Here is a 24,163-nt window from a genome sequence, read left to right as displayed (position 1 = left end):
ATTTAATTTCCTCTAAGCTTGTTAGGAAGAATGTACCAGAGAATATAAGAGCTCTCATCTCAAGTCATTGTATTACATGAACTTTTCAATTTTCATGTCAACTAGTATTAATATACTTAAAACACATTGCCTATTTTAGATGATATATGATATATATTTTTCTTTGATTCAAGATACTTCTGTGTGGTTTATATCCACCATAGACCTATTTGAATTATCTCTATTAAATGTTTTTTAATAAGTTGGGCTTAGAAAATGTCTGACTGCCATTAGTATTTGCATTCCAGAGGCCATATTAGATAATTCAATTTTCCATTACTTAAAGGAATTGCCTTGTTCCATAACTAGGTTTACTGCAGCAGACAAAAATGTGAAGCACCATAACTGCTTTTTAATCTCAGGATAGAGAATTTTATTTTATTTAAAAATTGTCTTGGCCATGTACTTCATAGGAAATTTTCTTATTTCAATAATCTCTAGACAAATGTCTGTTTACAATCTAATAGTATGTCATCACAAGAATAAAAACAAAATATTTTTATTAATAACATAAATGTTTTATATAGTTGTAGAAATTCAGAAAAGGAAAATAAAACAATCAAGTTAAGATAATGCCTGCATAAGATAGAGTGAAGACATTGGGAAGAAAACTCGAGATGCGCTGAGCGTTTTCTCTGGGGAAGGTAGTATGCTGCTGTGATTTAACTCTGACCAAAATTCAATTTCATGGGTAAATTATATTCTTTTATGGATTAAGGAAACTATAATCTGGTCACCCAATGTCAAAAGCTAGTTAGCTGCTGAAGATATTACCTAACGGTTCTGACACTGATACTTTAAAGATGCCACAAATTCTCTTCTATGCCTCTTATTGGGAGGTGAAGTCCATTTCCTTTCACCATGAATCTGGTTTCCATGATTTTTTTTAACCAGTGAAAGTGATGCTTTGCCAGTGTTTAGGCCCTGCTTACAAGAGCTACGACTATTCCCTGCTCTTGAAATACTTACTCTTGGAAAGTTGAACATCTACTTAACCAGGTTTCCTGCCAGAGAAAACATTTAGAGAGAGGCCCTGAGACCTAAAGGAAGATGCACCTATCTGATACTTGCTTTCTTACTCTCTCTTCAAGTTTACAGGCATGTTTGTGGAGACTACAGAGTAGCCTAGTCTTTAGCTACATATCGCAGTGACACAGTCAACACCATATGCACAGAAGAATCACTCAGCTGAGCTCTGCCTGAATTCCTGGCTCCCCAGATTATGAGCTACAAAACATAGCTGCTTTAAATCGCCACATTTTGAGAAGTTTGTTAAGCAAGAATAGATAAGTAGAGCAAAGACAAACACCAACATCCATATTCATTCCAAAGATAAAATTCTGCTACCTGTGGAAGAACAGAAGTGTTATCATTTTTTCTGATAATAATAATTCAAAAATTGAAAGAAATTGTTGGCATTTATAAAATGAGAACAATGTGGAAATAATGAGTTATAATTTCCACAAAATGCAAAAATGTAAAATAAAATTAGAGGGGGCTATTTCAGCCTAAGTGTACACTCTTTGGGTGATGGGTGGACTAAAATCTCAGAAATCACCACTAAAGAATTTATCCTGGTAACCAAAAACCACCTGTTCCCCAATAACCCATTGAAATAAAAAATATATAAAATAATAATAAAAAAGAAAATATATGTTTCTTAAAAAGTACTATTAAACATACATACAGCCAGAAAATGAAAATGCATATATTCTATGTACTTTGTGAGTGATGAGCTAAAGCTATAGACATTCAAGTACAAGTTAAATAATTTTGAAGCAACATAAAGGTAAACAATTGTACTATTCTAAGAGAACACAGATTTTAGATACATATTACTATCTAGATTTCTCTCACGGAATACAGAATATTAGGTCATCTTTAACTATTTATTGGGAAAGACTAGAAATTAAGATACATAACTAACACTTTGCCTTAAAGATCAGGTAGCTCACAGTCTGTCTCCAGGCTCCTCCCACTCATATCTTGTGCACACAGCTTCTAAATAAATCTCCCCAAAGGTCAGATCTGATCATATCATAGTTCTGCAAAAACCTGTGATTCTTCATTGGCCATAGAAAAAGAACAAGATGTATTGTTGTCCTATGGTATTTTTGTATCCATAATTGTCCTCCTTTATCTGTTCTAAAACAAACGTATCTATACTCTAAATGAAATTCTTTTCTTTTCCCCCTTGTCCATTGACATATAAACACACATAAACACATGTACAATACGCAATGTTGTTAGAGTAGGAACATAATATCCACAGTCATAATTCCCATTCAAAACATTGTTTTTAATTAAAATGGGAAACACTCAGCATTGCCTGGTTTTTAGGAATAATCAAATCCTGCTTATATAGTCATTGTGGTGACCTCCCTCCTTGGCAGCAGAGGGAATGTCTTTACTAGAGCCTGGTTCTACCTGACAGAAAGAACTAACTTGTCCGTGTATTTCATGGCCCCAGTTTTGGGAGATTCTTTCTTGACTATGATGTTGCATGGCTAAATCCGAAGCAATATGTGGGAAGTATTGCACAACTCCTCTGGGATTTGAAGAACTTTTATAGCCCACTTCTTGATGGTACAAGTTTGGTTGTCTGATAATTTTTCTGGAAGTTAAACTGTCACAATCAAAAACTTTTTAAGCTCAGATCCATGGTTTCCTTGGCAATGCTGTTTCCAATAAATGTCAGAAGTATATTAAACTGTTTTCTTTCTGTCTGTTCCGTGTGTCTTGATATTGTTTCTAACTCTGCTTTATTTCTTCACTTTCTTGGCTTCCCGGTTCACTTTCTGAATTTAATACTGTCTACCTTGAACGTATCTGAAACAACGGGCTTATATAGGAAGACAATATCCTTATTTGAATTATTGAGGCAAAATACAGAAGCTTTAGGAAGAGGAAACAAAATAAGGGAGAAGAGGCACTAAATAAATAATTAAAATACACATTTATTTTGAAATTATAAGGTCAATAAATATTTGCTAAATGACAGGTTGATTGAATGCTCCTGAAAAATGGGAAAGCATTTGAAAAATGGGAAAATATTAGATAAGCACAGTCAGACTTCTTAAATGAGTGAACTTCAACTAAAGAATCCATTATGTAGTCTAGAAATTTATTACCTATCAGAGTGAAAAATATTTAAGGATATGCAAGAAATCCAGAGTGTATCTTCAATTCGAACTATCTTAGGAAAACATTTTTAAAATACATTTAACAAATATATAATAAAGCTAAACTCAGAGAAAGATAACTCAGGTTTAAAAAAAAAGTAAAGAAAGCAACTGCCAACAATAAATCTTTATTTACTATTTGCTATGGAGTGAATGTTTATATTTTTCCAAAATTCATATACTGACCACTAATCCATAGTATAATATTATTAAAAGGTGGGATCTCTGGAAGGTGATTAGATCATGAAGAAGGAGCCCTCATGAGTGAAATTAATGTCCTTGCAAAACAGCCCTGAAGGAGTTAGTCTCTTTCACTCTGTGAGAACAAAGCGAGAAGGTGCCATCTGTAGCCCAGGAAACAAGTGCTCATCAGACACTCAATCTGCGTGTCCCTTGATCTTGAATTTCCCACCTTTCAGAACTGTAAGACATTCATTTCTGTTGTTTATCAGCCACACAATTTATGATATTTTACTAAAGCTGCTCAAATAGACTAAGACCCTGTTGTATTACTTTTATGTTGCTGCACTACAATTTACCACAAATTCAACATCTTTAACAACATAAATTTACTGTCTCACAGTTTCTGAGAGTCAGGAGTCTGGGCACAGCTTGACTGGGTCCTCAAATCCAGGTATCATGAGGCTGAATCTCATCTACAATTTCATCTGAGACTTGGGTCTGCTTTCAAGCTCACAAAGCTGTTGGCAGAATTTATTTCCTTGCAGCCATGGAATTAACAGCATCTGCTCTTTTTTGATTAATTTAAATTCAACTGGTTAGGGGTCTTAATTGCATATAGAAAGTTTTTTTCACCGTTGCTATATAATAGGACATTATTAGGAGAATAGCATTCCATCATTTACAGACTATTGCATTAGTTACAAACAAGCTACAGATCCCACTCCAACTTGAGAGGAGAGACTCACATAAACATATCACTGGGGATTAGATATCAGGAGGGATATTTTGCTTCATCTCTCTTTTAAAAAATGCAAATGAATAAAGATCTCCTTAACATCTGGAAGCCACTGATCTGTTCTCTATTTGTACAATTTGGTCATTTCAAGAGTTATATAATTGCAATCATTTGGCTTGCTTCATTTAGCATCACTTTTCGGCTATCCCTTCAGTTTCTTGTAGGTATCAATTGTCCATTTCTTTTTATTGCTCTGTACTATTCTATGATATGGATGTACCACAATTTGCTTAAACACTCACCCTTTCAATGACAACTAAGTCGTTTCCAATTTGAGCCTATCACAAATAAAGCTACCATGAAATTTGATGTACAGAGTTTTACAGGAGCATACATTTTCACTTATCTGTGTTAAATGGTTAAGAGTGAAATTTCTGGATTGTATTGTAGTTACATGTTTTTGTGTATTGTTGCTTAAGCAACAACAACAACAGTAACAACAGCAAAACTGCCCAGCAATTTTCAAAAGTATTTTTGCCATTTAACATTCTAGCAGCAAAGTCAGTGTTCCAGTTTCTTCTCACTCTTTCTGGCATTTAATGTCGTCACTATTTTTCTTTTTATTTTAGTCATTCTGATAAATGTGTAGTGATATCTTATTATGATGTTAATTTGCATTTCTATATTCCCTTCAGTGAATTGCCTCTCTCTGTCTTTTGCTTACTTTCTAATGGATTTTTTCCTTTATTTTTGAGCTTTTTGAGTTTGTTATATATTCTAGATACTAACCCTGTGTCAAATAGGTGCTTTGCAAATATTTTCTCTCAGTATGTAGCTTGTTTTCTCATCTTTTTAGCAGGGTCTTTCACAGAGCAAAAGTTTCCAATTTTAATGAAGTTCAATTTACCAAAATTTCTTTTTATGGATAGTGCTTTCAGAATCCAGTCAAAGAACTCTCTAACTGGTACTAGAACACATAGGTGCCCTATGTTTTTTTCTATAGTATTTAAGTCTGTGATTCATTTTGAGTTAAATTTTGTAGGTGTGAAAATGAGACTTAGGTCAAGGTGCTCCCCTTATTATTATTATTATTATTTTTCTTTCCTCCTACTCCTTCTTATTTATTTATTATTATTGTTGTTTTTAATTTTATTATTATACTTTAAGTTTTAGGGTACATGTGCACAATGTGCAGGTTTGTTACATATGTATACATGTGCCATGTTGGTGTGCTGCACCCATTAACTCGTCATTTAGCATTAGGTATATCTCCTAATGCTATCCCTCCCCCCTCCCCCCACCCCACAACAGTCCCCAGTGTGTGATGATCCCCTTCCTGTGTCCATGTGTCCTCATTGTCCAATTCCCACCTATGAGTGAGAACATGTGGTGTTTGGTTTTTTTGTCCTTGCGATAGTTTGCTGAGAATGATGGTTCCCAGTTTCATCCATGTCCCTACAAAGGACATGAACTCATCATTTTTATTTATTTTTTTTATTTTTTGAGACAGAGTCTTGCTTTGCCACCCAGGCTGGAGTGCAGTGGCACGATCTTGGCTCACTGCAACCTCTGCCTCCTGGACTCAAGCAATTATCCTGCTTAGCCTCCTGAGTAGCTGAGATTACAGGTGCATGCCACTACACCCAGCTTATTTTTGTATGTTTAGTAGAGATGGGGTTTCACCATGTTGGCCAGGCTGGTCTCGAACTCCTGACCTCCTGCTATGCCCACCTCAACCTCCCAAAGTGCTGGGATTACATGCTGGGCCACTGCACTTGGCTGCTGCTTCTCCTTCTCCTTCTCCTCCTCCTTCTTCTTCTTCCTCTTCTTCCTCCTCCTCCTTCTTTTTCTTCTTCTTCCTCCTCCTTCTTCTTCCTCTTCCTCCTCTTCTTCTCCTTCATCTTCTCTTCTTTTCTTCTATGTTGAATTGCTCTAGTACCATTTCTCGAAACACATATCCTCTCTCCGCTGAAGGTGGGAATGAATGTCCATATGCCCATGTTGTCCCCACTTTTACTAGCAGAGGGAGCGATTTGGGAGAGAAGAGAAGTTATAGTCTGGCAGGAATAAAAGTCCTGGCTCTCTATTTAGCTTTTTCTCACACCACCCCAGTTGAAGGGTGAGAGTGCTTCATTATAGTCTGCTAAGGGTGGAAATCTAGGCTCTCTGCTTCCTCTTTGGTATTGTAGGTATGGGAGGAGCCAGACAGTTCCCTGTGCCGTTTAGTTGTACCAGAATTATTTTATAAATGTTTTCTGACTTTCTCTCATCCCCTTTCCTATCTTTTGATTAAAGAGTGCAGATTTTTTTTTCCTCTTAACCCATTGGTACCGATAAATTGAGAAAATATAAAAGTTGTGTGGGGCAATATATCAAAACCAAAATCAATAAACATAATGTATATCAAAAAAATTGGTCACACAAATTATAGACAAAGGAATACTGTCAATGTCATATGAGACTACTTACAAATTGTCAGAAAAAAATAAATGGTCAAGTTGAAAAATATGCTCTAAGAACATGAATAAATATATAGAAAATATCTAATTCAAAAGTCAAATATATGAAAAAATTCTCAAATTTTATGTTATGAAATTAAAAATTAAGTTTAATATATTGTTTGAATAGCAAATCTTAAATTTTTAAAAACTATATCATTTATTGTTTACAAGAAATACAAAATCTGTTAGTCATATATATGTATATATGTTCAACCAGCAATCTTCCTAATTAATGTGGCTAGTGACATCCATTTTTATAGAATAAAAAGACAATAAACTCTGTACAAAGTTACACATAGAAGTCTATGCAACAGAAAACATCTGTACATCTGTGGTTCATATACACTTAATCCTCATTTTTTGAAGAGTCCATATCTGCAGGTACATGTCCATAAAATTTGTTTTTAACCCCCAAACTGATACTCAAGGCACTTTCAGAATCCTTCATAGACATGAACAGAGTGATGAAATTTTTGACTTGTCTGATACACTTGAAGTTGAACTACACAATAATCTGTTTTCTTGTTTTAGTTCTCATAATGTAAACAAGTATCCTTATCATGGTTTATTTAGTGCCACGTGTGCTTTTTTGGTGATTTTACCGTTTAAAATGGCACCCAAATGTACAGCTAAAGTCCCTTCAAGAGCGCCAAAATGTGAGATGGTTGTGATGTGCCTTATGGAGTGTGTTAGATAAGATTTTCTCGGGCATGAGGTATAGTGCTACTGGCTATGAGTTCAATGTTAATGAAGCAACAATATATGTTAAATAAGATTTCTTTAAACAAACACATAAAACAAGGTTATGTATTGAGTGGTTGATAAAAATGTTGTTAACAGATGCTTGCAGGAACCTAATCCTGTATTTCAGCTAAAAACAATGGTTTAGTATTCACTATTTCAGTGTTTGTGGTGTCTTTATAAAAATATGGCTATCACATATAACAAGAATCTATTGTATATGTGTCTGGGTGGGTGTGTTTACATATATATACACACACATCTATGTATACATATATACACGTTTATAGATAAATATATATGTGTATATGCATACCACGCATTCTTATTTGCATAGGATAATTTGAGCACTGAAAAATGTAGAATACAAAGTTGGTTATTAGGATACATACAATATTGTTAAAATAAGTTACCTTACGGGGAGGAGGAGTCTAATTTTGGTATAGTAGAAATTGAATAGCTGAAAAAAGAAAAAAAAGATGACATTTTTAAAGTCATGCATGACATTCGTATGTCAATATGAATACATACAAAAAAATTAAAACAAACTCAATTTTAAGATTTTTCAAAAGTTAAAAAAAGGCTATCTCAATTCTCATATTCTCCTAAATAATAATATTTATATATTTTCTATTTGATCATCTATATTATTGCATTCCATGTCTTATATTTTGTCTAATAAGATGGAAGAATACATTAAGTTGAAAGATAATAAATAGATAGATGCAGACTGATAGACAATAATAACAATAAACTAGGAAATGATAGAAGTCAATAAACATATAGAAGTTGATATGGTTTGGCTGTGTCCCCACCCAAATCTCATCTTAAATTATAGTTCCCATAATACCACATATTGAGAAAGGGACAAGGTGGGAGGTAATTGAATCATAGGGGCAATTACCCCCATACTGTTCTCATGATAGTGAGTTCTCATGAGATCTGATTGTTTTATAAGGGGCTTTCCCCCCTTTGCTTGATATTTCTCCTTCCTGCTGCCCAGTGAAGAAGGTGCCTTTTGTCCCCTTCACTTTCTGTCATATTGTAAGTTTATTAAGGCCTTCTCAGTCATGTGTAACTGTGAGTCAAGTAAACCTCATTCCTTTATAAATTACTCAGCCTTGGGCAGTTCTTCACAGCAGCATGAGAATGAACTCATACAGAAGTACATGTCAAATTGAACACTCTAGGCAAAATGTTATCCGGTGTAGATGCTTATATGTATAAATGTTGAAAAAAAACCACTAAAGATAAAGATACGTGTGCCTATGCACATACATTATATATTTCAAGGCAAACTGATACATCTCATGTTAATGTCTCTTTTATTAAGTAGCTGGATGACCATAGTCATATCATTTAATTCCATTATGTTCTGCTTATTTAACTAGTTAGGGAATTTACCTAGTAAACTTTTTCATGAGCTTGAAATTATAAGTTTTGTATAGGATGCCATTTAAAAGATAATTAGCTAAACCTAAAGAGATTTTAATCATCGTTGTAATCAAATATCCTCACTAATAAATTTTAGTTCTTGTTGGCATTTAACAAAGCATCTTAGCTAAGCTGTATGTGAACACTCTTCACTTTCATTTTCCTTTTCTTCAAAAGAGAAATTATTTGTTATGTCCATGTATCCATGTCGGAAAAGGTAAACTCTGGATTGTTTTCATTGTGTATATGCCAAAACATTTAATAGACACAACAAACAAAAACACAAACAAAACTTTGATACACCCAGTGGTACAAAATTACAGTGACTGTTTTATTAAATAATCATACCCATTGCTGCAGCTTTTTTTTATTATTATTATTCAGGATTTTTTTTACTTAACGAGACTTGAAATTCTTGGAAGAGCTAGAGTTGAGGCATAGCAACATTAACCTGGTACTATAACTTCTTTTGTGGACTTTCCAGTCCAAACATCTTTTTCCAAGATTCCTGAAGCTGTTCTGATGCTTTCATTAGACTTAAATCCCTTTTTATTTTCATGAAAGCTCATTTGTACTCAAGATGGTTTTAGTGGATTTTGGTGACTTGCACTAAAGTATTACAACTAACACAAAGATTAACAAACATCTTGTACTTTTCTTTTACAAATTTTATCTTTCTAGAGTCTGTAGCTCTTCTATTGTAAGTTGTTTACACAATATAAACTCTTTGGGTTAAAATCTTTAATTTCTAAAAAAAATTAATGTTTTATTCCTTGAAATCTTGTTGTAGATATATTATATAGATTTATGTAGAACAGAAGTTATATTCCTCTGTGATCAGTATTCAGTACCAGCAAACAGAAATACTTATGTAATGCATATTGCTATAAAATTATGTATAATTTATAATATGGTGTAAAATCTAATGTAACATTACATAACATATATTTTTCCATAATTTATTGTATAGCATATAATTCATACAAACAGTGGTTACATATTGCTCACTCATTTTGTGTAAACTGCTATAAAATCATAATGCTACTACACTTAGATTTTAAAAAGACATTACTCAGAATTTTCTGGGGGTGTGGCAAAGATGGCAGACTAGAAGCAGCAGGAATCAGAGGCTCCCACTGTAAAAAAAAAAAAAAAACAAAAAAACAACAACAAAAAACATAGTAAGCATGTGAATCCTTCACCAGCAATCAAGGTATCCAGGTTCTCTCATCGAAATTGACTAGAAGGCACAGAAAGAAGGCAGAGCAGTGTGGTGCAGCAGCCCACCTGAGAGCCACATGCGGAAGGGGAACCCTCTCAACCCTCCCAAGGGAGGCAGTGAGGCAGTGCGCTACCCAGCTGGGGAAACTGCTCTTTTTCCACGGAACTGTGCAACCCAAAAATCGGAATATCCCACTTGCGAACCCAGGCCACCGGAGCCTAGTGTCCCAAACCTGGAAGGTGTAGATTCTTAGAGCATCTCAGCTGGAATCTGCTGAAGAATACCAAACTCCCTGGCGGTGGGGTGACCAACACTGGCTATGGCTGCCTGCTGTCTAAGCCTTTCAAGCTCCTTGTGGGAGGGGCAGCAGCCAGCACTGGGACTTGTGACTGCCTAACACACTAAACTCCCTCTGTGAAAGGAGCAGAAGCACCTATCCTGTGGAAGAAGGGCACCACCCATCTCTATAGCTCCAGGCTGCTCTTTTCCCCCGCTGGAGCCAGGGAGACTGGATAGCTTGGTCCTATGACTTGTCCCCACAGCCCAACACACCAGCTGTGGCAGTCTGTGGCCAGAGGGCCTCTTCAGGCCTAACCCTGACTCATCCTTCCTCAGTGGGCGGGGCTTCCCTGCAGGATCTTCAGTAACTCCAGCCAGAGGCTCAGGGATAGAATTCAGATCTCCCTGGGCCTAAGCCCCTAGTGGGAGGGGTGGCCGCAGTCTCTGTGGACCAGTGGACTTAGCCTCTCCTCCTTGAATCCAGGCAGCCCAGACAAGCGGATTTTCCCCTAGTAAAACATGCCCTCTCCATCAAGAGACAAAGTGCTTCATTAAACAAGTCCTGATCCCCATGCCACCCAACTGGGTGAGACCCTCCAACGGGGATTGTTAGACACCCTATACAAGAGCGATCCTACTGGCATCAGGTTGGTGCCCTCTCGAGGTCAGAGGTCCCAGAAGAAGGAGCAAGCACCCATCTTTGCTGCTCTCCAGCCTCCTTGAGTGGTATCTCCAGGCACAGGAGTGAATCGGATGAATAAGGCCTGAAGTGAACCTATTTGTGTGTTGTATTCAGGAGACCCCTCCTACATGCAAAAACACACACAGGCTCAAAATAAAGGGATGGAAGAAAATTCAACAAGCAAGCGGAAAGCCAAAAAAAAAATAATAAATAAATAAATAAATAAAAAGGCGTTGCAATCCTAGTCTCCGAGAAAACAGACATTTAACCAGCAAAGATCAAAAAAGACAAAGAAGGGCATTACATAATGGTAAAGGGAACAATTCAACAAGAAGAGCTAACTGTTTTACATATATGTGCACTCAATATGGGAGCACCCAGATTCATAAAACTAGTTCTTAGAGACATACAAAGAGACTTAGACTCCCACACAATAATAGTGGGGGAATTTAACACCCCACTGTCAATATTAGATCAATGAGACAGAAAATTAACAAGGATATTCAGGACTTGAACACAGCTCTGGATCAAGTGGACCTGGTAGATGTCTACAGAACTCTACTCCAAATCAACAGAATATACATTCTTCCTGGTGCCACATGGCACTGATTCTAAAATCGGCCACATAATTAGAAGTAAAACACTCCTCAGTAAATACAAAATAATGGAAATTATAACAGTCTCTCAACCACAGTGCAATCAAATTAGAACTCAGCATTAATAAACTCACTCGAAACCACACAATTTCATGGAAATTGAACAATCTGCTCCTGAGTGACTCCTTAGGAGGGTAAATAATGAAATTAAGACAGAAATCAAGAAGTTCTTTGAAACCAATAATAACAAAGAGACAATGTACCAGAATCTCTGGGACACAGGTAAAGCAGCATTAAGAGAGAAATTTATAGCACTAAATGCTCACGTCAGAAAGCTAGAAAGAACTCAAATTGGCACCCTAACATCACAATTAAAAGAGCTAGGGAGGCAAGAGCAAACTAATCCAAAAGCTAGCAGAAGACAAGAAATAACTAAGATCAGAGCAGAATTGAAGGAGATAGAGACACGAAAAGCCCTCCAAAAAATCAAAGAAACCAGGAGCTGTTTAAAAAATAATAATTAATGAAATAGATAGACTTCTAGCTAGACTAACAGAAAAGAAGAGAGAGAAGAATCAAATAGACACAATAAATAATGATAAAGGGGATATCACCACTGACCCTACAGAAATACAAACTACCAACAGAGAATACTGTAAACACTTCTATGCAAATAAACTAGAAAATCTAGAAGAAATAGATAAATTTCTGGACACATAAACCCTACCAAGACTAAACAAGGAATAATTTGGGTCCCTGAATAGACCAATAACAAGCTCTGAAATTGAGGCAGTAATTAATAGCCTACCAAACAAAAAAAGCCCAGGAGCAGAGAGCTTTACAGCTGAATTCTACCAGAAATACAAAGAAGAGCTGGTACCATTCCTTCCGAAATTATTCCAAACAATTGAAAATGAGGGAATCCTCCCTATCTCATTTTATGAAGCCAGCATCATGTTGATACCAAAATGTAGAAGAGACACAACAAAAAAAGAAAAATTCAGGCCAATATCCCTGATGAACGTCAATGCAAAAATCCTCAATAAAATACTGGCAAACCAATCTAGCAGCACATCAATAAACTTAGCCACCATGATCAAGTTGGCTTCATCCCTGGGATGCAAGGCTGATTCAGCATACACAAATCAATCAACTTAATCCATCACATAAACAGAACCAAAGACGAAAACCACATGATTATCTCAATAGATGCAAAAAAGGCCTTCGATAAAATTTAACATCCTTTCATGTTAAAAACTCCCAATAAACTAGATATTGATGGGACATATATTAAAATAATAAGAGCTGGCTGGGCGCAGTGGCTCACACCTGTAATCCCAGCACTTTGGGAGGCCGAGGCGGGCAGATCACGAAGTCAGGAGATCAAGACCATCCTGGCTAACACAGTGAAACCTTGTCTCTACTAAAAATACAAAAAATTAGCTGGGCACGGTGGCAGGCGCCTGTAGTCCCAGCTACTCGGGAGGCTGAGGCAGGAGAATGGCGTGAACCTAGGAGGCAGAGCTTGCAGTAAGCCGAGATCGCGCTACTGCACTCCAGCCTGGGTGACAGAGCAAGACTCTGTCTCAAAAAAAAAAAAAAAAAAAAAGCTATTTATGACAAACCCACAGCCAATATCATATTGAATGGTCAAAAGCTTGAAGCATTGCCTTTGAAAACTGGAACAAGACAAGGGTGCCCTCTCTCACCACTCCTATTCAATATAGTATTGGAAGTTCTGGCCAGGTCAATCAGGCAAAATAAAAAAAAAAAAAAAGTTATTCAAATAGGAAGAGAGGAAGTCAAGTTGTCTTTGCAGACAACATGAATTGATATTTAGAAAACCCCAACATCTCAACCCCAAAATTTCTTGAACCGATAAGCAATTTCGGCAATCTCAGGATACAAAATCAATGTGCAAAAATAACAAGCATTCCTTTACTCCAACAATAGGAAAGCAGAGAGCCAAATCATGAATGAACTCCCACTCACAATTACTACAAACAGAATAAAATACCTAGGAATACAGCTAACACGAGATGTGAAGGACCTTTTCAAGGAAAACTACAAACCACTCTGCTCAAGGAAAGAAGGGAAGACACAAACAAATGGAAAAACATTCCAACATTCCATCTTCATGAATTGGAAGAATCAATATCATGAAAATGGCCATTCAGCCCAAAGTAATTTAAAAATTCAATGCTATTCCCATCAAACTACCATTAACATTCTTCACAGAATTAGAAAAAAAAACATTTTAAATTTCATATAGAATCAAAGAAGACCCCATGAGGCCAAGACAATCCTAAGCAAAAACAACAAAGCTGGATGTATCATGCTACTTGACTTCAAACTATACTACAAGTCTACAGTAACCAAAACAGCATGGTACTGGTACCAAAACAGACATCTAGACCAATGGAGCAGAACAAAGACCACAGAAATAACACCACACATCTACAACCATCTGATCTTCGACAAACCTGACAAAAACAACAATGGGGAAAGGATTCCCTATTCAGTAAATGGTGCTGGGAAAACTGGCTAGCCATAAGCAGCAACTGAAATTGGACCCCTTTCTTACACCTTATACAAAATTTAACTCAAGATGGATTAAAGACTTAAATGTAAAACTGAAAACCATAAAAAAGCTAGAAGAAAACCTAGGCAATGCCATTCAGGACAACAGGCAAGGGAAAGACTTCATGACGAAAGCTCCAAAAGCAATTGAAACAACGTCAAAATTGACAAATGGAATCTAATTAAACTAAAGAGCTTCTGCACAGCAAAAGAAACTGTCATCAGAGTGAACAGGAAGCCTACAGAATGGGAGAAAATTTTTGCAATTTATCCATCTGACAAAGTTCTAATATCTAGAATTTACAAGGAACTTAAACAAATTTACAAGAAAAAAAAAACTCCATCAAAAAGTGAGCAAAGGATATAAACAGACATTTCTCAAAAGAAGACATCTATGTGGCCAATAAACATATGAGAAAAAGCTCAACATCACTGATTATCAGAGAAATGCAAATCAAAACCACAATGAGGTTCCATCTTACATCACCCAGTATGGCAACTGTTAAAAAGTCAGGAAACAATAGATGCTGGCAAGGCTATGGAGAAATAGGAACGCTTTTACACTGTTGATAGGAGTGTAAATTAGTTCCACCATTTTAGAAGACCGTATGGTGATTCCTCCAGGATCTAGAACCAGAAATACCACTGGACCCAGCAATCCCATTACTGAGTATATACCCAAAGGATTATAAATCATTCTACTATAAAGACACATGCACATGTATGTTTATTGCAGCACTATTTACAATAGCAAAGACATGGAACCAACCCAAATGCCAATCAGTGATAGACTGGCTAAAGAAAATGTAATGCATCCATAGAAACGAATGAGATCATGTCCTTTGCAGGGACATAGATGAAGTTGGAAGCCATCATTCTCAGCAGACTAAAACAGGAACAGAAAACCAAACACCGCATGTTCTCATTCCTAAGTGGGAGATGAACATTAAGAACACATGAACACAGAGAGGGGAACAATACGCACCAGAGTCTGTTGGGCTGTGGGGGCTAAGGAGAGGGAACTTAGAGGACTGGTCAGTAGGTGCAGCAAACCACCATGGCACACGTATACCTATGTAACAAACCTGCACGTTCTGCACATGTATCCTGTTTTTTTCTTTTTAGAAGAAATAAATTTTTAAAAAGATTTTTTCAATTAAAATAAATATTTTGTTGTTTTGTAGCATGACCATAGCGCATAATCTAGATTTTGTATCCCTGTGAGTGAACACAGCACAGTGGAATTTCTTTGCAGACAAACACTAAGTAGTCAAGAGCAGTTCTGTTTTGGTTGCAAATAGAAACCATGTAAAATATTAAACTTTTGATCATGTTCTGAAAATTGTATTTCAGAACATGATTATATAATTGGCAAAATTTAAAAATTAATTCAATAAAATCACTGACAGGTGATTTGATTTCTCAAATACATTTTTATATTCTGTCACATTCTTTAGTACTGATACCAATCAGATTGCAGTATGATCTTAGTTTACTTTCTGCAACATTAGACTATACTTGTTTTGCATGAATTAAAACAATATTACATCATATAACAAGATATTAGGTATTTGATTTGTACTTGTTCTTTGAGAAATTATTCTTTTTTTTTTTAGACAGAGTCTCTCACTGTCACCTGGGCTGAAGTGCAATGGCATGATCTCAGCTCACTGCAACCTCCACCTCCCAGGTTCAAGCGATTCTCCTGCCTCAGCCTCCTGAGTATCTGGGATTACAGGGACCCATCACCACACCCAGCTAATTTTTTGTATTTTTAGTTGAGGTGGGGTTTCACTATGTTGGCCAGGCTGGTCTCGAACTCCTGACCTCATGATTCACCTGCCTCAGCCTCCCAAAGTGCTGGGATTACAGGCATGAGCCACTGGGCCCAGCCATGTTAGTTATTCTTAAGAAAATATGATAGCTAAAACATTCAATGTGTTAAATATTTATAATCAAGATTTACAAAAACAAAAGAAAACCTGTAGAAGTCAATGTATGTAAAGGACACCAACTAGGCTTGTCTCTCATTTAATCTATGGCCACAACACCATACTTCTGTTGGAAGTTGGCTATAAAGTCTTCATCTACCTATTTATTTAAAATTTAAAAAAACCCAACAGATTGCTCGTTACATTACATGCATGTTACCATGCAGTGTGCTGTGTCAGGTGCAGCACATACAAACATGAATAATACACACACATATTATACTAAAGAATTCCAAAGAATTTCTGATTTATCTGATTAGAGACAGGCACATAAATTTTAATGTGCATTAAAATTTTAGTTCAAATGTAGCTGGGATCCCAATGGTGTTTTTGTTTTTGTTTTTTTTTTCACTCTGCACTGACCTGGATAATGTAACACCTTAGCAAGTAGTCTATTCCCTAAAAATATCACTCCCAGAGTTATAGATTTTATTGAAATGTCAAGGAATACACGGAAAATTTATTTCCCTTGTACACCATATGACAACACATTATAGATGATAGTTGTTTAGATAGATATATGGACAGTTGGATAATCTGTTTTCTCTTCTCAAGAGATATTCTCTGGTCACCAGCTCTATCACTACATCACCTTTTACATTTTCTTTTCCCTGTCCACAAATAGCATCTAGAGTTGTTCTTCATACCTAAATAATTCAATGCTATGTTTCAGCTTGCATATGCTTCAGAGCAAAACAAAAGCTGCATATGTACTGGCATAACCTAGGAATCTAGGAAAGCTCACCAATCAATTGATTATCCCTTGTATTCCAAGTGCTTCAAGGATAGAATCACCTCCAATGCATCTTTTTAACTGAGCTAATAGAGTGGAAGAGTAACTGGAAATTTTGATGCTAAGAAAAACAAGATTTTTTCCTAATGTGTACTCAATACAGTAGATTTTCTGTGAAAAAAAAAAAAAGTATGAACTGGAAACATTAGACAATTGTGTACAGATGGACACATTTAGCTACATATGAGGCTAAGATTGTTTCTGAGCAAAGGATGTAACAATTGAGTAGCACAGTATTTCACATCTGTTACTAGATGGAAAATTATTTAATACATTATCCATGTCTCACTTATTTTTCTGTTACATACTATGATAACACCTTGCAAATAAGAAGTGTTACAACATTTGTGTGGAAAAAGGAAAAAGACAGCTAATTATACTCTGTGAGGGCTCTTTTCAGTTGTCTTAGTGCGTTTGACAGCTCGTTATTTAATTGGGAAAGTTACTAACTTTTATAATATGTGTAGTTGAGAGCTCCTCAGTGCAATGTTGGGAGAAGATTCTCTATGGGCCTCTGTGGGTTTTGCATCTTTTCTGAGCATAGAGATTACATTAGTTATCTCTAGCTATGCTGTCTTCTGCTGAGGGTTTCTCAGGGCTCCAATTAAGGTGTTGGCCTCTCGGCTGGAGTTTCATGTAGGGAGGATTTGCTTTGGTTTCCTGTAGCTGTATAAATGAAAGCTCCAGCTTCTTACTGGCTGTAGGTTGGAAATTCCTCTTATAACATAGAGGACATCAGTAGTTACTTCCCACATGGCCTTATCCATAGACAGTCATAGCAATTTGCTTCAAGACCAGTAAGAAAGACTGGTGCCTGCTGTAAATATGGAGTAATATACATAATATATTATGTATCATATAGCACATAACATATAATGGATAACACAGAATATAGCATATGCCTATTGTGTATACTGCAACCAAATCAAAAAGAATTGTCTTTTCTATATAAGTAGTTTTACTTCATACACTAAACTAGTATTCAAAAATTTAAGTAAATTAAATATTTTTTCTTCAAATAAGGTATTTAATTCAAATATATCTATAAAAATATGATATTTTGCCTTTATCATTCTAGTAAGGGTACAGTCTTGTATTTAAATATTTTTATTTTCAGGTATAGAGTTATTACATGTTAGATTCTGTTATATAGTGTTTATTACATCCAGCTATTTGTAGAGTTCTATTTAGCTTATCCTCTCATTGAATTGTAAAACAACAAATATAATTGTTCTATTACAAAATTAGGTATTTGTACATTAAATCAAGGATATGAGTTATGGAAAAAATTATCTTTAGACGTTTTGTAAATTTTATTTTTTCTGAAGAGATATTTTTCTTCTGTTCTTAAGCAATTAAAAATATACTGATGAGCATTAAGAAATATGTAATTAATTTTATTGGTCTTCTGGTATTTAGGAGTTTCTTCTCTCCCTTTATTCTCTCTTCCCCATGTCACCTTTAAACAGTTTAGTTCAGAGGAGATGGGCTCATTAAATAAAGCTACATTTATCCACATATCTGCAAGTCTTTGGAGCATGGTTCTGAGTACGCTTTGTGTTGGATTATCTTTTCACAGATGTTTATATTGCAAATCACCTTGAAAGATATAGTGACTCCACCCAGAGCAAAGCACAGGCATGCTTCCTGACTATTATGAGAGAGTCCAGTTTCCAAACCTCAGAATTTCTTACCTATAACAAATCCACCTCCTGCGTAAGTATCCCCTGTCCCTCTTTGTGTCACTCCATGGAAATTGGCACTTGAGAATCCAGTGTAAAAAAGTGCTGGTACTCTGGCTGCTGCTTTTATTGTCAGAAATCGACTGTCCATCTCTAACCCAGTGGTTTTGTTTATTCTGCAGCATCCTTAAAACTGTGCCAGGCCGACTTGTTAGATTGCAAGTAGGTGAAGTCTTACCCACTTGGCAGTGTATAAGTGATCTTCTCACTTAGAGAGGCTTATGCACAGAATGAGTCTCAGTAGCAATAATGGAACTCAAATTTAACAAAGCAGAACGACTTCTTACCCTAGTAATATTTTACTTCAACCTAATTAAATACATTTATATATTTAAAGATAGAAAACATGGATCTGAAAAGATACAAGAAAGAGCTTATCAAAAAAAATCGAAGAAAGCTACTTTTTAGATGTAAAGCAAACTGCAACCACAGAGATAATTTCAGTAACAGTTTACTCTAAGCATAGAACTCAACTGGTCCCATTAGCAAAAAATGTCTCCCCTGGGAAGATTAAATGTGTTAGATAGAGTTTTACAGGCTATTTCCTTTCATGGGTTGGCTGACAGTCTGTCCACTGACTATTTTAAGCCCTCAATAACCATTTTTCTCTTATCTTCTTCTTTTACTGAGGCTGAAAATCTTTCAAACAAGGTTCACCATGTGACACAATTAAGAACAATGGGATATATGTGGAATTGCTTAGTAAGAGAGTGTCTTATAAGATAATGTTATTAAAAAGCCTTTTATTGTTAGTCTTTCCCTGATTTTTGTGCCTAGAAAAAGAAAATAAATCATATTAGAATCATTTGAAGGCAAACTTATCAGTTTAGGATAAAAAAGCATCCTAAGTTTAGGATGAGCATCTGTTACATGAGGAAACTAAACTACTATAAGTTTAATTACTGTTAATTGGAAATTTTTTGCTTGAATCCAAAGGAACTCCTGATACACAAGAACAAACTAGACCAGGGGGAGGCCAACAGAGGATTCTTCTATTTGCCCTGTTAAAAAGTATTTGGAAATTTACTACAGCCCATTCTCACCCACATCCAAACTCATGCCCACAAAAACATATACACTAAATGAAAGACAGATGATAACATTGAGATGATAGTACAGTTCCTTGAGGACATTTAGCAAGACAATGTGTTTTTAGATTTCTAATATTGTCTTTTCTCCAAAGATCATCACCGACTTGCATCTGCTATTGGACTTCAATTTGTGAGCCTCAAACTTGGCTCTCCTGGTTCAAATAATTAAAAATTAAAAAACCTTAATAATTTACATAACTAAGAATCTATTGTTTGATTACTTTCTTGGTGCCTGTGTAAATTTCTTTTACAGAAAAATGTGCTGGTCAGAAGATATATGATCTGTTCCATTTTATATTTGTAATCTCATTTTATAACAATTAGTGCATATATTAGTTTTCTAGGGCGCCATAATAAAATGCCACAGGCTGGGTGGCTTAAAAAACAGAAACATGCACTTTAGGAAGCCGAGGTGGGCGGATTGCCTGAGCTCAGGAGTTTGAACCTGGGCAACATGGTAAAACCCCATCTCTACTAAAATACAAAAGAAATTAGCCAGGCATGGTGGCATGTGCCTGTAATCTCAGCTACTGTGGAGGCTGAGGCTGGATAATTGCTTGAACCCGGGAGGTGGAGGTTGCAGTGAGCTGAGATCATGCCATTGCACTCCAGCCTGGGCGACAAAGCAAGACTCCATGTCTACAAAAAAAAAAAAAAAAAAATCGGAAGCATATTTGTTCACAGTTCCAGAGGTGACAAGACCAAGATCAAGGTGTCAATAGTGTTGGTTTCTTATTGGGCCCCTCTCTTTGGCTTGCAGATGGCCACCTTCTCATTGTGTATCCTTACAAGTTCTCTCTCTGTACTCCAGTGCCGCTAGTGTCTTCTCTTTTTATGAGGGCATCAAATATATTGGATCAGGGCTTCACCCAAAGGGCCTAATTCTAAATTAATCACGTCTTTAAAGATCTGTGTCCAAATACTACCACATTTTGAGGTATTGGTGATCAGAGTTTCAACATATGAATTTTCAGAGAACACAAGTCAGCCCATAGAAATATGTAATCTTTTCTTTTAACTTCAACTCTTCTAGAGATAATTATTTATTCAATTTCTTAAATCTTATTAACTCTGAATAAATGTAAAGGTGCAACCTGATGCCTAAAAGGTTGAAGTCCAAACCATGGACTGTGGTGATACCCACATTGTGAGCTTTGGGAGTTTAGTTATCAAAACAGAATGCCCATACTAGTACCCAAATTACTTTTTCCGCCAAAACTCTAGAGTATAGATTTTTAAAAAACACATAAAAGTTCCAGGCTATAGTATGTCTTTGAGTAAGAGTCCTAAACCAACCATGCTACATTAAAAAAAGCAATTAACTCTCTCCAATTTGTTTATCCTACTTCCAAATTAGGTTCATTTGAATTTTGTATTCCACAAATGTGCCTTCATTTCAGTACTTTCCATAGTTCAGAAACAATGAATAGAAGCAATACAGTAATACATCAACTAACTTATACAATCATTTTCATTTTTGTAGACCATAGAGTTACCACTAAATGAAAATTAGTTCAGTAGATAGAATTCATCAGGCATTATTTATTTCTGTTGTCTGCTTGAATAGTCCCTTTTATCTGAGATAAATAAACACTCTGTACATAAAATGCCTTCTTCTGACAATTCAATTGGTCACCAGGAAACTGAATAGAAAGAGAAATAAGCACTCAATTAAAATAAGCTGTATAGGTAGCTCAGTTCCTAGTTTTTAAATTAAAAAAAAAATTTGCATCTGTAATGATAGTAACCCTGTTTAAAGTAGATGTTTTTTGTGGGTTTTTTTGTAGGAAGTATTGCAGAAGTTGTTCTTTTTTCTTAACTCCTTAATACTAGACAAAGGAATTTCAGACAAAAACATGGAGACATAGGGATTTAATTTTGGCAGTAGTCTCTTATGTACATAATTATGGTGTCAGAAGTGATTTATGAACTTAAGACTTTATAGGTGCTTTTAATTATTTTAATCTCTGTGATTAAGGTATGAATTTACTAACTATGAAAATAGAGGTTGACCCATTTGAGCACAATTGAAAACAAAACACACAGAGACACTGTAGAAACATTGAAAAGAATTCTACTATTCAAAAAGGGCCCAAAATAAACTGAATTAATCTGAGCTCCTCTTTATTACCTGTTGGTTGTTTGTCATGAATATTGGACTACCCTACAGTTATGACAAAGACAATGTGTCTCTGTCCTTTGATAAGGAAGCAGGGTATCATTCAGCACACACACACAAACACACACACACACACACACACACTTTGAACTTAGGAAGTCATTAGTTCTAGTTCTATTTTCTGTCATTTAACTAGTCTGAGATATTTGTCAAATAAAAAATCAACAACAATGACAAAAACAAAAAACAATCTGGGCCTTTGTTATCTCATGTGTAAATTATTAGAGTAGTAATATGTTATCTCAAAATTAACTGAGAGAAAGAAACAGTTAAGGAACGCCTTAGGTCCAGACTCTGTCCTCTCTAGAAGAGACCTCTCCTTCCCTTTCCTCTGTTCTTCCTCTCTATCCTTCTTTGGTCTGCTAAAACCTGTCATTTTAAAGTTAAACTCACTGATAATTCTTCTAAACCTCAAATTCCCATTTTTCTTTTATGCAAGCTTAACTTCAAGCCATTGCCAAGGAATTTCCACGGATCACTGAGAGCCCTCCCCAGTTTGCTGATTAACTCAACATAGTAAGTCAGGCCTATCAACCCCAGGTTTTCTGACCTATACCAGTTGACTCACATATTTACTGAAGGTCAGGCACCATGCTGAATGACCAAAGCTTTTTGGTGTGATCCTGAGGGAGAGTTAGACAAAAACACCTCTAAAGACTGTGACAGAACTGAAGGCATAGCAAAAACTTCCATGAGGCCATTCTTGAGGCTTTCCTTAAAACTTTATGAGAAGAGGTGCCAGCTGGGCTTACTAAGTCAAGTACGGGCTCAGAAAGCTGTGAAACTCACTCATTTCCTGCATCAGGACTTACTTCGGTCTTGGATGAATAATATTGAAGATATATGCTTAAAACATTTCTAATACCAGGATTTGTGCATGTGTTTTCTTCCCCAAGAAAGCTGTAAACAGCAAAAATTTTGCTGTAAGTTTCCGTGTGTCCTCTCTCCCTCTCTCTTCCCCCTCCCCCGAAACTAAAAGGAACGTTAACTGCCCGTTTGTCTGTGACCAGTGGACCTTATCTATACTCCAATTTCAATTCCTTATAAACATACTTTGTAAAGTCCTGTAAGATCCTGTCTCCTTTGCCGTGCCTCTGCAAGGTCATAAAGTAGATGAAACCTAAGTTGCAATTCCGTTCTTCTTCCAAATCTAAGACATGTCACAAAATAATTTACTGTCTTTGTTTCTTGCTCTAGTAACATCTTCCCGCCTCAGGTATTTCCCACCTTAAGGAGTTTAAAAGGCAATCATATAATCTAACTCTGGCTACCCGTTTGGGACCCCTTCCACACTGTGGAAGCTTTGTACTTTCACTCTGCCCAGTAAAGCCTACAGCTTTTTCTCTCTCTTGGTCCATGTCTCTATCACTTGCCGGGGTCAGCTGCCACACCAATTCTTTGGCGTGGCTAGGCAAGAACCTTAGGCGTTACGTTTAGACTGCGATAAAATCCAGTCCCATATTTAAGAACCTGATGAGCCACTTTCCAGCCATTACAGTTGTACTCCAGGCCATGTTAAAAAAAAAATATATCAAATCCAGGTTGTACTTAGAGAAAATTATGAATTACCTATAGATGTTGAATCTATTCAAGTAGGCTTTAATTCTGTTTGTGAGCAGAATTACAGTTCTCCTTTCTGGAGAACTCTCTCAGCTTGTCCAAAGAGCCTGGATAGAATGGAAAACTATACCTACTTCTGATCTAGATAATTTGGCAAATCAGCTTGCTGGCACCTGTGAGGACACTAATACAGAGAAAACCACTCAAGTTTTAAATCTCCTATTACAGCAGATGGAGCTTCCCAGACATAACACTGGGAAGAAACATCCTGGGCCAGGCTACTACCATAAGAAGCCAGGCCACTGGAAAAGAGAGTGCCAAAAAAGCCAGAAAATCTCTTTCTCATCAACTTTAATAAATCTCCAGAAAATTATGCTAAGTGAAAAAAAATCCAGTCTCAAAAGATTACATACTATATGATCCTGTTGGGTTTCACAAAGTGATAACCCTAAAGACTGGTGCTTTAAGATGCTAAAAGGCCTCAGCAGCGGCCTTAGAACCAAAGTCCTTCTAATCTCACCTGGATCACACCAAACTCAGAAAGGGTTTCCCTTTGGAATTTTTTTTCTTTGTTCAAGAAAGATTCTTTCCAAAAGAAATGCAATTGCTTTAAGTCCTCTTCCTAGAGATCT

At 36.1% G+C, this 24,163-nt stretch overlaps 1 long non-coding RNA gene across 1 annotated transcript; it reads right to left on the bottom strand.

Annotated features, from left to right (window-relative positions):
* Positions 1 to 5,989: 5,989 nt before the first annotated feature.
* On the bottom strand, positions 5,990 to 22,661 carry LOC115831915. Its single transcript, XR_004027408.1, has 4 exons — positions 22,540 to 22,661; positions 9,889 to 9,952; positions 7,796 to 7,842; positions 5,990 to 6,156 (listed from the first exon to the last, which is right to left on the bottom strand). It is a non-coding gene; the product is annotated as an uncharacterized LOC115831915 (long non-coding RNA).
* Between the last annotated feature and the right edge of the window lie 1,502 nt (positions 22,662 to 24,163).

The sequence above is a fragment of the Nomascus leucogenys genome, chromosome 20 (assembly GCF_006542625.1).
Source record: "Nomascus leucogenys isolate Asia chromosome 20, Asia_NLE_v1, whole genome shotgun sequence".
Classification (NCBI taxonomy): Eukaryota; Metazoa; Chordata; class Mammalia; order Primates; family Hylobatidae; genus Nomascus; species Nomascus leucogenys.
This window is presented reverse-complemented; position numbering and strand designations above follow the sequence as displayed.